The sequence below is a fragment of the Physcomitrium patens genome, chromosome 16, assembly GCF_059467195.1.
Source record: "Physcomitrium patens ecotype Gransden chromosome 16, ASM5946719v1, whole genome shotgun sequence".
NCBI lineage: Eukaryota > Viridiplantae > Streptophyta > Bryopsida > Funariales > Funariaceae > Physcomitrium > Physcomitrium patens.
In genome coordinates, this window is record NC_143425.1 from 11,261,426 (window position 1) to 11,275,541 (window position 14,116).

Here is a 14,116-nt window from a genome sequence, read left to right on the forward strand (position 1 = left end):
CTCTTATTAATATGCTATGATGACTATGCTTTTACTTTAGACGTTTTTAAGACAGAGATAATAGAAAAAAGATGGTTCTAAAATTCAAATTCAAGTATTCACTATATCATTATAAATTCTGATTAGTTATTATATCAAACTGTGAACGTTTTTTGATATGTTAAATTTCAATTGCATTTTCTGTATTCAATCAATTTATCATAGATCAAATATTTGTCACATTGCCTCATTAATTTTCAAATATACCAATATATGTTGATTGAAACTTTTAAAATCACTCTACTGCGTGTATTGAGACTAGCCAGCTGCAATGTAGTCCAAATTTAAGTCAGATTTCATCTAGTACTATGTGCATGAATGGTACTCATTTTATTATTATATTATATTTGTACATTATCAAATTGTAACATTGTTATAAAATATACATAAATAAAAGGAGTATTGTAAATTGGTGCTGTTGTAAATTTCACCATAGTTTCTGTCATTGCCACCATAATTTTTGCTATTGCCATCATAATTTTTGTTATTGCCACCACAATTTGCTACTCATTTGGTATATGTATATATTATTTTAATATATTTTTTTGTTTGTATTTCTAATGTGTTATTCTTTTTCTAAATTATATAGAAAGTAAAATTATTTTCTATAAAAAATAAGTAAAAATTAATATATATATATATATATATATATATATACATTTACACATATTTCATTAAAATTTGGGAAAATATCAGATATGCCCCTAAAATTTGCTAAAATATCAAGAATACTCCTGTATTGTTGATAATATCAAATATACCTGCCTTTTGTAATAATTGCAAAAACGTCCTTTGAAATGATAACCTATCAATTTCCTGGTTTTTTAGTTTGAACTGGGGCCTAACCGCGACACTTTTCCTCACTTTCTGGGTCTTCCACTAAATGAATACCCCCTCCCCCGCTGCCGTCGTATATTTTTCGGCAGTGTACTTGAGGAAGGGAGCACAAAGGAGAATCGTGGATCCCTGAAACTTCAGCAGACACTAGAAACTGAATATCTCACACACAAGATTGCTATCGTCGTAAACGCGACGCAGTTCACAATGAATTTCGAACTGATCGGCCATCTATGTTGGGAAGTGCCTTCACGAGCTCAATTGCGTTTGTTTGTACTATGCGATGCAGTCATCATCCAACAACTCCGTAGTAGGCAGGATACTACATTGTTTGCGCCAACTCGATGCGAGATAAGTATCTCGCGGGCCTCACCGTTTCACAACTAGCACGACGACAGCAACGTGAGCTCTAGCAGCGTCGGAGATTCAGATCCAGTTGGTGGTCGATTAGAATCAGCTAGTGCTTTGTCGTGGAAACGGGCATCGGATTTGGACTACATTGCAGCTGGCTAGTCTCAATACACGCAGTAGAGTGATTTTACAACACGACGACGCAATCGAACCTCCAACACGGTTCAATTTTTGATGCATGGGAGATATTGATCACCTTCTGGATTCGTTGCCAACTTGTTGGTCTGATTAGAAATTGTAGTCGACATCAGACTTGTGAATCCATGAAAACTATACTCCATGAAATTTTGAGCTGGAATCAAGTGTCATCTTGTACTTGACATCTTATTCTATGGTCGCCAAGTCCGTGAGCAGCAGCTATTTGCTGTCTTTGAGCTTAAGTGGGCTTAGGGTATGTGCCCATGGTGGCAAACGAAATCATCATCTGCACAAAACCCTTGCATCTCACTCTCAGAGTCTGATTTCTTCAAGAGCTTTACTAGAAAAGTGCATGTGCAACTTAAATGGCGCTTCAAACTTGCTTAGGGCCTCAACATGAATTCTCAGCATCTTAGAGAGTTCCTGCAGCTTACAACTAGACCCTCTTCCAAAATCGTGGAAGTTATTTCTTTGGATTTGTTCACATGGAGGTTCCCAAAGCCTCTATTGTTGAATCCTTCCATTAAGATTCCTTGTTTGAATCCATGTCTACAATGCAATACTTGTAACCATATTACCAGCTCTGCTGAAAGAATTGGAGGATGGTTGAAGATATCCGTGGCTTTGAATTAGTGGTTTTGCAAGACTAATGCTTTTTCAAGGACATGGAGAACTGGGGATGTACTCTTAGGATCAACTTGTGAGCAAGGAGGGTTGTTCTGCCCATAATTTAGTCTCACGCTACACAAGTTTTTGCTATTTCAACTCCTTTACTTTTCTTTTTTGAAAATTTAAAAATTCTTTAAAATCAGGTCTTGGTGTCAAGTATGTCTGCACATTTGCCTGGGCAACATCATCCCATATTGAGTTTTAGGCCCAACTTATTTTACTTTTACTTTTTATTACTTTTTCATTTGGTAGAGAAGGAAAAACAAGGTTAACAAACATGGGAGCAAGCCTAATAATATGTAGAGCCTTAAATTGCAAATGGCATTGAACTTATATACTGTTAGATCCCATTTGATATAGCATTTATGGAATAGTAGTTTGTTGAATTTTTTTTCGTAATTGTAAAAATCAAATCATCTTAAATTAAAATTTATTTTTTAATATGTGCTTAATTAATTAAATCATATTCAATAATTATGACTTATTAGGAATTATTCATTAGGATTTATGCAAAACGTAATGACCAAATATACTTCATTTAGTTTACTCACAAAAAAATCAAAAGAATCAAAACTAAAATTAAGTTTAAGGCTAAAGAATTCATAAAATTATTAACATCAAAAAGTTCCAAGCAGTTCAAAGAAGTAGGCTAAGTAAACAAAAAATAATCTTATAGTCTTTATTGATGTTGGCTTATTTGATGTATATTTAATTAAGTTTTTTTAGAAAACTCTAATTATTTATCTAAGTATAATTCTATTTTTATTTAATATTATATTTCTCCCTACCCAAGAATAGTTCCATCAATACATTAAATTGATTTCAAGATATATATTTTTTTTCTAGATCTTTTTGTTTATTTATATTTCATAAAAACCACATTTACTCATAAAAGCTTTTCTATATGAATTTTTAAGTGTGCTTGTTCCACTTAGAGTTACTTTAAAAAATCCATTGTATTTCTTTAAATCTATATTATTTATTAGTATATTATTTTTAGAAATAACTATGTAGATTTGAATCTTTTTAAATTTGAGATTTTTTTTTAGTAATTTTTCTTTTGTTTCTAAGATAATGCTTTCCAAGACTTCCATACCATAGAATAATTATTAATTTTTTAAAATAAAGAATACAATGAAGTTAAACTATAAAAATATAAAATATCATATCTTCAGATAGAAACACTAACTAGCATTGTTAGACTTACAACTAAGAAAGTTTTATATTCTTATTCTTAACTTTGTATTAATTTATCTTAAATAATTTTATGAACAATTTTTTAAGAACTTTATTCTTAACATCTAATAAAATTAAGATTGTATTCTCAAACATATGTTAAGACCATCAAAATTAATGTAAAAAATAAAAATAATAAAAAATTCAATGATTCAAAAAATAAAATAGGAATATTATGAATTAATTATAACTTTATTAACTAATTTAAACTATATATATATATATATATATATATATATATATATGTATATTTTGAATTGAAGTATTATAAAAAGAAAAATTATACCTTCAAATCTATCCAAGTATACAAGTAGAATATTACTCGTATCAAAATTATATTTTGCTTTACATTGTCTAAGCTATTTATTTTAAAATATAATGTATTATAATAGAATATAAGTTATTTTTCATAAATCTAATAAATTATATATTTGGATTAAAATATATCTAATACTAATATTAAAAAAAATTATTATATGCAAAACTATAATTTAGCCACCTTTACTTTATTCCAACACTAATTAAATAATTATCACATCAATATTTTGGCAATTTGACAACCAAGTATGTTTAATATAGTATTTTTCTTTAATACAATTATATATAAAAAACTTGTGCCAATAAAGTTAAATCATACTATTTTATATCTTATTTTAAATATATAAAAATTAAATAAAATTTATTTTCCATTAGACATATATATATATATATATATATATATATATATATATATATATATCTATATATGTATGCATATATATATGCATAAATATAGAAATTTAAACATCTAATTTAAAGTTTAATGTAAAAAAATAAAAAAATACTTTGTATAGGTAATTTGTCATATGATTACATTACTTCAAGTTTTTTTGCTATACCTAAAAAAAATTAATCAATGTAGCTGCACTTAATTAATTTTTTTTTATTATACTTAATAAAAAAATTATATATTTTTTTATTGTAATTCCAAAATTTAATAGAAATTATTTAATAAAAAAATATATAATTTTTTATTTGACTTTCAATATTATTATAATTTGATTCAAAATATATCTATTGAAAAAAAAAATCAAACATCACATGAAGTTATATGTCAATGTTGGAACAAAATTTGTTCCTTATAAGTTAAGAAATTATACCTAATACTCTTGTATCAACTACATCTAAACATTCTTTTGGCTATTCCAATATCTTCTATATAAATGTAATGCTTCTTTAGGTGGTTTGATGGATATTATATTAAGGGCAATAGGATTGAAGCAAGATCAATTTCATTATTGCTTGGTTTTATCCAATACTCAATAGATGGTATTGAGATGATGGTTATTGCATAGATTATTTGTTGGACTTCAATAATATGAAAGTAAGCAATGTAGTTGGCAATAGGTTTCTAAATGAATAGCATAATGCTAATTGCATGCACATATGGGATCTAGATAGCTTATATTATTTACAAGTATATGTGTGGTTTTAAAATCCAAAACATTACATGATTGCTTTGACAAGTATTCAAAGATTGTATTAAATAAAAGAATGATATGATACCTATGTGCAAATGTCTGTGATCATTTGATCTACAGTTGTGTACTTGTTGACAATGGTCCAATAATTGTGTTAGCCATGATATGTCATTTATTGTATAATGCTATGAATTGGTGGCAAATTATTCCTAGTATTAGAATTAACGGCATCTTACATACTTTTAAGATCTAAGAGTTTAGAGATTCAAAGTCCTATGGCCAAATCATTTTTTGTTAAATTTTGACAATGCTTAATATTCTAGTTTAATACTAATGAAGTACTTTGTAGCTTTTTTTAAATACAATCTAGACTTTTGAGAGTTTGATATTAAAATCAAAAATAATTAATATTTATGATATTGTCTAAAGATATTATATAAGTATTAGATTCTTAAATTGCTATTGGAAGTTTTTAGTAAAATGATACATATAGAATACATGTTTGTATGTTAGTGTCAAGGACATGAATTGGAAGAAGATGCATAAACTTAAAAAATCTATATTAAAAAAAAATAAAAAAATAGCAATAAAATAGTATGTATATTAAAAAGAAACTGAAATGGCTATTGCCAAAAAACAAGGAAATTAGAGACTCTTAAATCTAGATTAGAAGCAAGAAAAGAGTTGATAAGAGTGAAGAAGGCTTCACTCTTGCTTCTATATATACTATCTAACTAGGAACTATGTGGTGATACTTTATAGGACCTCTAATATGTATTGACTTTACAAGATACATGTCTTAGCTTACAAAGCAAGTTTTTTATATATGAGCCTGATAGTTAGCTTATTCTTCAAGCTACCAACATATATGGCATATAGCCAACTTGTTGATCATGTTTCTAATCTAAAAAGTCAATTATAGATATCTATTAAAGACATGAACTCCAAAGAAAGATAATCTCAATACACTCTTGTGTCACTCGAAAATACTTAGAAATCACTCAAAGGTGATAATATATTGAACTAGAATGGCTATTGCCAAAGACTAGAAAATATGATGACTCTTGAAACTAGACTAGAAATAAGAAAGAAGTTGATAAGAGTGAAGAAGGCTTCACTCTTGTCTCTATATATACTATCTAACTAAGGGCTATGTGGCAATGTTCTATAGGACCTCCAATATGTGTTGACTTTTTAGGACACTTGCCTTGACTTACAAGGCAAGTTTTTTTATGTGTGGGCCACATAGTTAGCTTGGTCTTCAAACTAACAACATGTGTGGCACATGGCCAACTTGTTGACCACGTTTCTAATCCAAAAAGTCAATTAAAGATTCCTATGAAGTCAAAGTAGTATCTATGAAGCTTCTAAGAAGCTTTTATACCAAATACTATAGAATTAATTTATTTTTATCTACTTTTACTTACTTCTACTTATTTATATATGTAATAATTGACTTACATGAGTATGTCTATGACATTACCCTTCCTTCTAAGGACAAGTTCCATGAGGAGCGGTCATCATATGTTGAAGAAATCTATGATGTGACAAATTATATTTGCCACATACTCTGATCTTTGTTCTTTTCAAAGATGATTGATAGGGCCTCTCAACCATCGATAGTGTCCCATACTAGAGTGAGAAGACCACCCAGTTATTTGGTCATTGTTGAAGCCTTCTTAATTTCCTTCGAATAAAATATTTGGAATACCATTAAGAGTTGTTCCTACCTCTAATAAAATCATCAAACATCGGGAGTTCCTTCCAAGGTCGTGATACCAAACGCATTGTATCTCGCCATCTATTTGAGGAAGAACATATCGTTCTTGAAGATCTTCATCTCGATTGCGTTGTCTTGAAGGTTGAGACAATTGTAATGTTTCGTTCGACAGATCAGCAAATAAAGGCTCTTGAGTAAAATCCGCTAGTTTTTGGTTCTTCATCTCTTTAGCATCACAATTGCAAGGAAGCTACAAACAAGGATTGAAAGTAGAATGTTATCTTGTCTAGATCTTGTTTCTTTTATAAAGAAGATTTTTATCTTGGTTTTGATAGATATCGTTGATGAAAAGACTCCATCACCTTTTTTGTATTTACAAGATTCTTTATTGGCTCTCATGTGTGTTCACTAATATCATATCCGTGCCAATGGATAAGATATTCTAATTTATTTTGGTGCTGCCTTAAATTTAAGACTTCTTCTACTTCAAATTCTTCATTATTGTCCACTTCTATAGGAAGAGGTGGAGCTTGTCTTCTTCTTGGTATGTCCATTGTCTTGTATGGTTCAAGAAGAGACATGTGGAATACTGGATAGAATTTTATTGACTCCGATAGATGTAAACGATATACAATTGGATTAATTTGTACAAAAATAGAAAATGATCTAAACCTTCGATAGTCCAACTTGTCACAAGGACGAGTAGTCTTGATATTGCGATGAAATAACCATACCTTATCGCCCATGTAGAATGGTGGTTGTTCCTTTCGATAGACATCCACATTTATCTTTTGTCATTCTTGAGCTTCTTTTAATTACGCCTTTATTGTTGCATGTAACTCTGACAACCGATTTTCCATATCTTCTGCCGCAGGATTATCAACTTTTGAGAAAATAAACATGTGAAGTCATGGATGATAACCATAATTGGTAAAGAAAGGTATTTGTTGCATAGAAGAATGCACCGTATTATTATAAGCAAACTCTACCAATGGCAGAAGAGTTGTCCAATTATCTTGTTGATAGTTGATGATACATCTTAAGTAATTTCCAAGACTTGATTTACGTGCTCTGTCTGTTCATTAGTTTGAGGATGAAAAACCAAAGATAGTTTTATATCCGCTTGTAAAATCTTAAAAAGGGTTCTCCAAAATCTTGATACAAACTGAGTTCCACTATATGATATAATATCTTTTGGTAATCCATGATAGTGATAGATATTGTCAATAAAAAGCTTAGCTATTTCTTCACCCATGATGGATTTTGTATATGATACAAAATATGCCATCTTGGTGAAGCGATCTACTATCACAAATATAGAGACATAAGAACGTGAGCTTAAAAGATCTGTGATGAAGTCCATAGAAACAGAAGACCATGGTTGTTCTGGAATGGATAATGGTTGAAGAAGTCCAAAAGGTCGATGATGAGGAGTTTTTGATCTTGAGCAAACATTACATGATTGTACAAAATCTTTGACTGCCTTCCACATTTGAGGCCACCAAAAATCCTAAATATCAGCTCTATAGTCTTATTGTATCCAAAATGTCTTGCTGCTGAAAAGTCATGATGAACTTGAAGAACATGTAAACGTGCTTCTCCTTCTGGAACATATAGGCATCCTTCGAAATAGAGTAGGTTGTTTTTGAACTCGAATTTAGAGGGATCATGAGATTTAGAAGAATTATTCTTGATATCGTGAACAAGAGGGTCTGAAGACATACTTAACTAGACTTGCTTAAGAAAAGTTAAATCAACAGTCAATGTTGATTTTATTGCTTGAAGATGAAATTGCTTTGGCTTCAAGAGAATTGTTCTTTGTTGCTCAAAAGCTGCATCTCCTTCTTATGGTACAAGATAAGAATATCTAAACAAGGCATCGAACAAACCTTATTGTTTTCTTAGTCGATAAGTGATGATGAACTCGAATCTTGATAAAGACATGCTCCAACGAGCTTGACGATGATTTAATATGCATGCTGATAAGAAATACTTGAGATTCTTATGATTTGTATACACGGTGATTGGACTTGAGGTGCCTTCTAGATAATGACGCCATTCTTGAAATGAATCCACAATTACAAGAAGCTCTTTATTGTAGATTTCAGAGTTAATCTCGACTGCTAAAAATTTCTTAGAATGAAAAGTTATTGGATGGAGCTTGTCATTTGCTCCCATTTATGACAAAACGGCACCCAAGGTAAAGTCTGATGCATCTATTTCCATAAAAAATTCCTCGGAGAAGTCGACGCAATACAAGATTGGTGCAGAAGTAAATTCTTTCTTTAAAGCATCAAATGCTACTTCAACTTTTTTATTCTACTCAAATTTGTCTTTACAAATCAAATGCGTAAGTGGAGCTGCAACTTGAAAAAAGTTCTTAATGAAGATTCGATAGTAATTTGTAAAGCCCAAAAAACATTGCACATCTCGTATTATTCTTAGAATCTTCCAATCTATGATAGTTTGGACCTTCTTGGGATCCATCATCAAGCCTTCGTTGGAAATGATGTATCCTAAAAAGTCAACTTGAGTAATGTAGAATATACACTTTTCCAATTTGGCATATAATTCCGCATCTCTTAGTTTTTGTAACACACGACGAACATGGAGTTCATGTTCTTCTGTGTTCTTAGAGTAGATTAGAATGTCGTTTAAATAACAAATGACAAAATCATCTAAAAACTAACGAAAAACATCATTCATAAGATGTTGAAAAGTACTTGGTGCATTTGTGAGTCCAAAAGACATGACATTATATTCAAAATGTCCATACCTAGTTCAAAAAACAGTCTTCCATTCATCTCCTTCTTTGATGCGGACAACGTTGTATGCTCCTCGTAGATCTATTTTTGTGTAGATCTTTGCTTGATTGAGTTGATTAAAAAGTCCTGAAATCAAAGGTAAATGATACCTGTTTTTGATAGTGATCTTGTTAAGGCCCCGTTAGTCTATGCATATCCATAGAGATCCATCTTTTTTCTTCACAAATAAGATCAACGCTCCTGTTGGAGATTTTGAATGGCGTATGAAGTTTTTAGCCAAGTTCTTGTCAATGTACTCCTTTAGTACAGCCAATTCGTTTTGTGATAAGCTATAGATTGGTCCAAATGGCGGTTGAGCTCTTTCTTGAAGATCAATTGAACAATCATAAGGTCTATGTTCTAGAAGAATATCTGCATTCTTCTTCTCAAAAATATCTTGGAATTCTTGATATTGACTAGGAATACCACTTGATATCTTCTTACTAACTGAAATGGACATGGCATATATAGCAAAAGATGACCCTTCTTTGGCTGCATGCATGAAAGCTCTTGTCCCTACTAGTAAGCGCTTAGATGCACTAGACTTATGTATTTCTTCTTGATTAATAGAATTTCGAAATAAATTACTAAGAAAGTTAAGGTTACGAGAAATCCAATCTATCTGAGGGTTGTACTTTTTAACCAAGATAGTCCTAAAATGATTGGATTCAAAGGAGATCGTATCACATTAAATATTACTATACTATTATGATCTTTAATTACTACATCTAAAAGAATAGTCTCATGGATAACATCACTAAAAGACAACGAATGACCATCTATGACTTCCACATGTACGGGTTTGATTTTCTTGACTAATGATATTTCTTATTTTTTGACAAAGTCTTTGTCTATGAAACAAGCTGAGGCTCTTGAATCTAATAATGCAAAGACTTTATGATTTTTGGATCCTAAACATACATTTATTATAAAACAAGGTGAGGGATCTGAGGAGAGAATAGGACCTTGACTAGGTGTTGCACATGGTTCCAATCGCACGGTCCCTATTATAGCTGGAAGAACTCATTTTCCAATACATTGTCTTCTTTTGCAATTGTACTCTTCATTTTGTGATTGCGTTGCTTCCTTGGATAATGTTGAGCAGTGTGTTTAGCTTCTCCGTAATATAGACATAAGCCCTCTTGTTATCGTCGAGTCTTTTTCTGCTCCGTGAGGTGTTTAAAATGTATTGTATCAATTTGCATTGGCTCTGGCCTTGATGGAAAGATTTCCAAAAACTTAGAAGGTGTTGCCATAACTTGATTTATTCCTCTCCAGCCATATCTTTATTCTTGATGTCTTTCAAATAAATGATTATCACATGCAATAGCTTGAGTAATGAATTGTTATAAAGAATCTGTTTTTGGCATTGTCAATAAAAAATCTTTGATATTATCCTTTAATCCATAGCAAAATTGATTGATGAGGGCTTTATCATTCCAACCCACATCACAAGCAAGACTTTGGAATTGAGCGACATATGTGGTGGCTGAACATGATCCTTGTCGTAGTGATACAAGCTTGGTCTCTGCTATCATTTCTCGATCACTTTCTCCAAATGTAGCCATAAATACTTCCAAGAATGAGTTCAAATCATAGAATAGTCATGAATCTTTTTCCATCAAAGGTGCAAACCAAGAGAGAGCACTTCCACATAGAAGTGCACCTATGAATCTAACTTGAGTAAATCCATGAGGGTATTAGAAAGGATGCAATCTTAAGTAGAGTTTAACTTGTTGCAAAAACCCTCGGAATTTTGATCTTGGTCCGTCAAACTTTTCAGGCATACTAATCCTTGCCTCTTTCAAGCTTGTAGAAGCAAAATTCCTTGAATTTGGTTGCGAGGCTAATCGACTTGTTTCCTTCAACTGCACAACTTCTTGGCGTAGACTCTAAACTTCTTCCATAGTAGTAGGAATAGTGCTTCCATGGTTGGTGTTGGTGATGCTTGAAATTTCGATCCTAAGAGTATTAACAAGCTCATGAAGATCTGCAATAGTTGCAAATCTATTTTTCACTTCCACCAAGTATAGCATCCATGATTTTTCCTTCCATAGACAACTCAAATAAATTCAAAAGTTAAATAAGAGGAAGATAATCCGCAACCTATAAAAACAAATTCCACAAAGAGTGATAATCTACTCTCTTTAAGGAAAAGATCAATGTTAGAAAACAAGATTTTTTGTTTAAAGGTAGGTAGTCCACAACCTTCAAAATACAATAATAGAAGTGAGGTAATCCACTCACTTCAGAAATAATATGTTAGCACTCTTGTCAAACTATCAAGGACATAAACTTCAAAGAAAGATAATCTCAATACACTCTTATGTCACTTGAAAATACTCAGAAATCACTCAAAGGTGATAATATATTAAACTAGAATGGCTATTGCCAAAGTCTAGAAAATATGACGACTCTTGAAACTAGATTGGAAATAAGAAAGGAGTTGATAAGAGTAAAGAAGGCTTCACTCTTATCTCTATATATACTATCTAACTAGAAGCTATGTGGCGATGTTCTATAGGACCTCCAATATGTGTTGACTTTTTAGGACACTTGCCTTGACTTACAAGGCAAGTTTTTCTATGTGTCGGCCACATAGTTAGCTTAGTCTTCAAACTAACAACATGTATGGCACATGGTCAACTTGTTGATCACGTTTCTAATCCAAAAAGTCAATTAAAGACACCTATGAAGTCAAAGTAGCATCTATAAAGCTTCTAAGAAGCTTTCATACCAAATACTATAGAATTAATTTACTTTTATCTACTTTTACTTACTTCTACTTATTTATATATGTAATAACAAGCTTATATGAATATGTCTGTGATAATATCTATAAAATCAAAGCAGCATCTATAAAGCTTCTAGGAAGCTTTTATAGAAGATATTATAGAATTAACCTACTTTTATCTTTTTTTATTTAATCATATAGATAATTATTGGTTTACATGTGTATGTCCGTGACATTATCCTCCCTTCTAAGGATGAGTTCAACAAAGAGCAATCTTCATATGTTGAAGAACTCTAAGATGTGACAAATTATATTTGCCACATACTCTGATTTTTATTTTCTTCAAAGATAGTTGATAGGCCCTCTTAGCCATTGATAGTGTCCCATATCAAGGCAAGAAGACCATCCTATTATTTGGTCATTGTTGAGGCCTTTGTACCTTCTTTCAAATAAAATATTTGAAACATCGTTAGGAGTTGTTCTTACTTCTAATGAAATCACTAAACATCGGGAGTCTCTTTTAATGTCGTGATACCAAATACATTGTATCTCATTGTCTATTCAAGGAAGGACATGTTATTCTTAAAAATCTTCATCTTGATTTCATTGTCTTGAAAGTTGTAACAATCACAATGTCTCATTTGGTAAGTCTGCAAATGAAATCTCTTGAGTTGAATTTGCTAGTTGTTGGTTTTCCATCTCTTTTAAGTCAAAAATATAAAAAAGCTACAAAGAAAAATAGAAAATAGAATGCAATCTTTCTTGGACCTTGTTTCTTTTATAGCAAAGACTTATTATTTTTCATCTTGGTTTGAATAGATATCATCTTTCATTCAAACTTTAGGCGAAAAACTAATTAAATCTTAAATCTTAAACAAATCCTAATAAAATCCAAAATCCTAAACCAAATCCTAAATCAAATCCTAATCAAATCCTAAATCCTAAATCAAATCCTAATCAAATCTTAAATCCTAAATCCTAAATCAAATCCTAACCAAACCTTAAATCCTAAATCAAACCCTAAATCCTAAACCAAATCTTAACCAAATCCTAATCTTAAATCAAATCCTAATCAAACCTTAAATCCTAAATTAAATCTTAACCAATCCTAAATCAAATCCTAAATCCTAACCAAATCCTAATCAAATCCTAAATCCTAATTAAATTCTAAATCCTAAACCAAATCTTAATCCTAAATAAAATCTCAATCAAATATTAACTCTAAATCAAATCCTAATCAAATCCTAATCTTAAATCAAACCCTAACCAAATCCTAATCCTAAATCAAATCCTAATCAAATTCTAACCATAAATCAAACCCTAACCAAATCCTAATCCTAAATCAAACCCTAATCAAATCTTAAACCAAATCCTAGTAATCCTACAATAGATTTACACCTCAATTACTAATGAATGAACCGTTGATCTTAATTCAAAATTTTCATGCTTTTTAACAATTAAGTTAAAAACAAGTACAAAAAAAATTGAAAAGAATCGGAGTTACCAGATAGACGATAGCCTCAAAAATATGCTTGGATATTGACTGGCCTCCTTCTCTAACCTTAATGCCAATCTCCTAGAGCCAATATCTCCTTTTTTCACTATTTGATTGATCTCAAAATTCTCATATATATAGAAAAATAAGTCTAATATCCTCTCACATAAATTTCACTCCAATCCAACTAGTAGATTGTAAGAAATCTTAAAAATCTTCACTAGACTTAAAATTCTACTTTGAGACCTTAACCCGCTTAAACCTCAATAATCTTTAATTCAATCGTTAGATCAAGCTAAGATTCACAATACATATTAAGCACAACTATTACCATTAATCTAAAAAATTTCATCCATAGATCTATTATGAAACTCTTGAAATCACTAGAAACGTCAATCCTATTTTGTTTCACAAAATCCAAGTCATCTAAAAACAATCTTGATTTTGTAAAGCTCTTACAAACTCATAACAACTCCAAATCATCCAAAACCAATGCTCATAGAAACCTCATCTAGTTTGCTATCAAAGTCCACTCTTTAATCTGCACAAGAATCTCCAAGTTGCTGTAGGTGC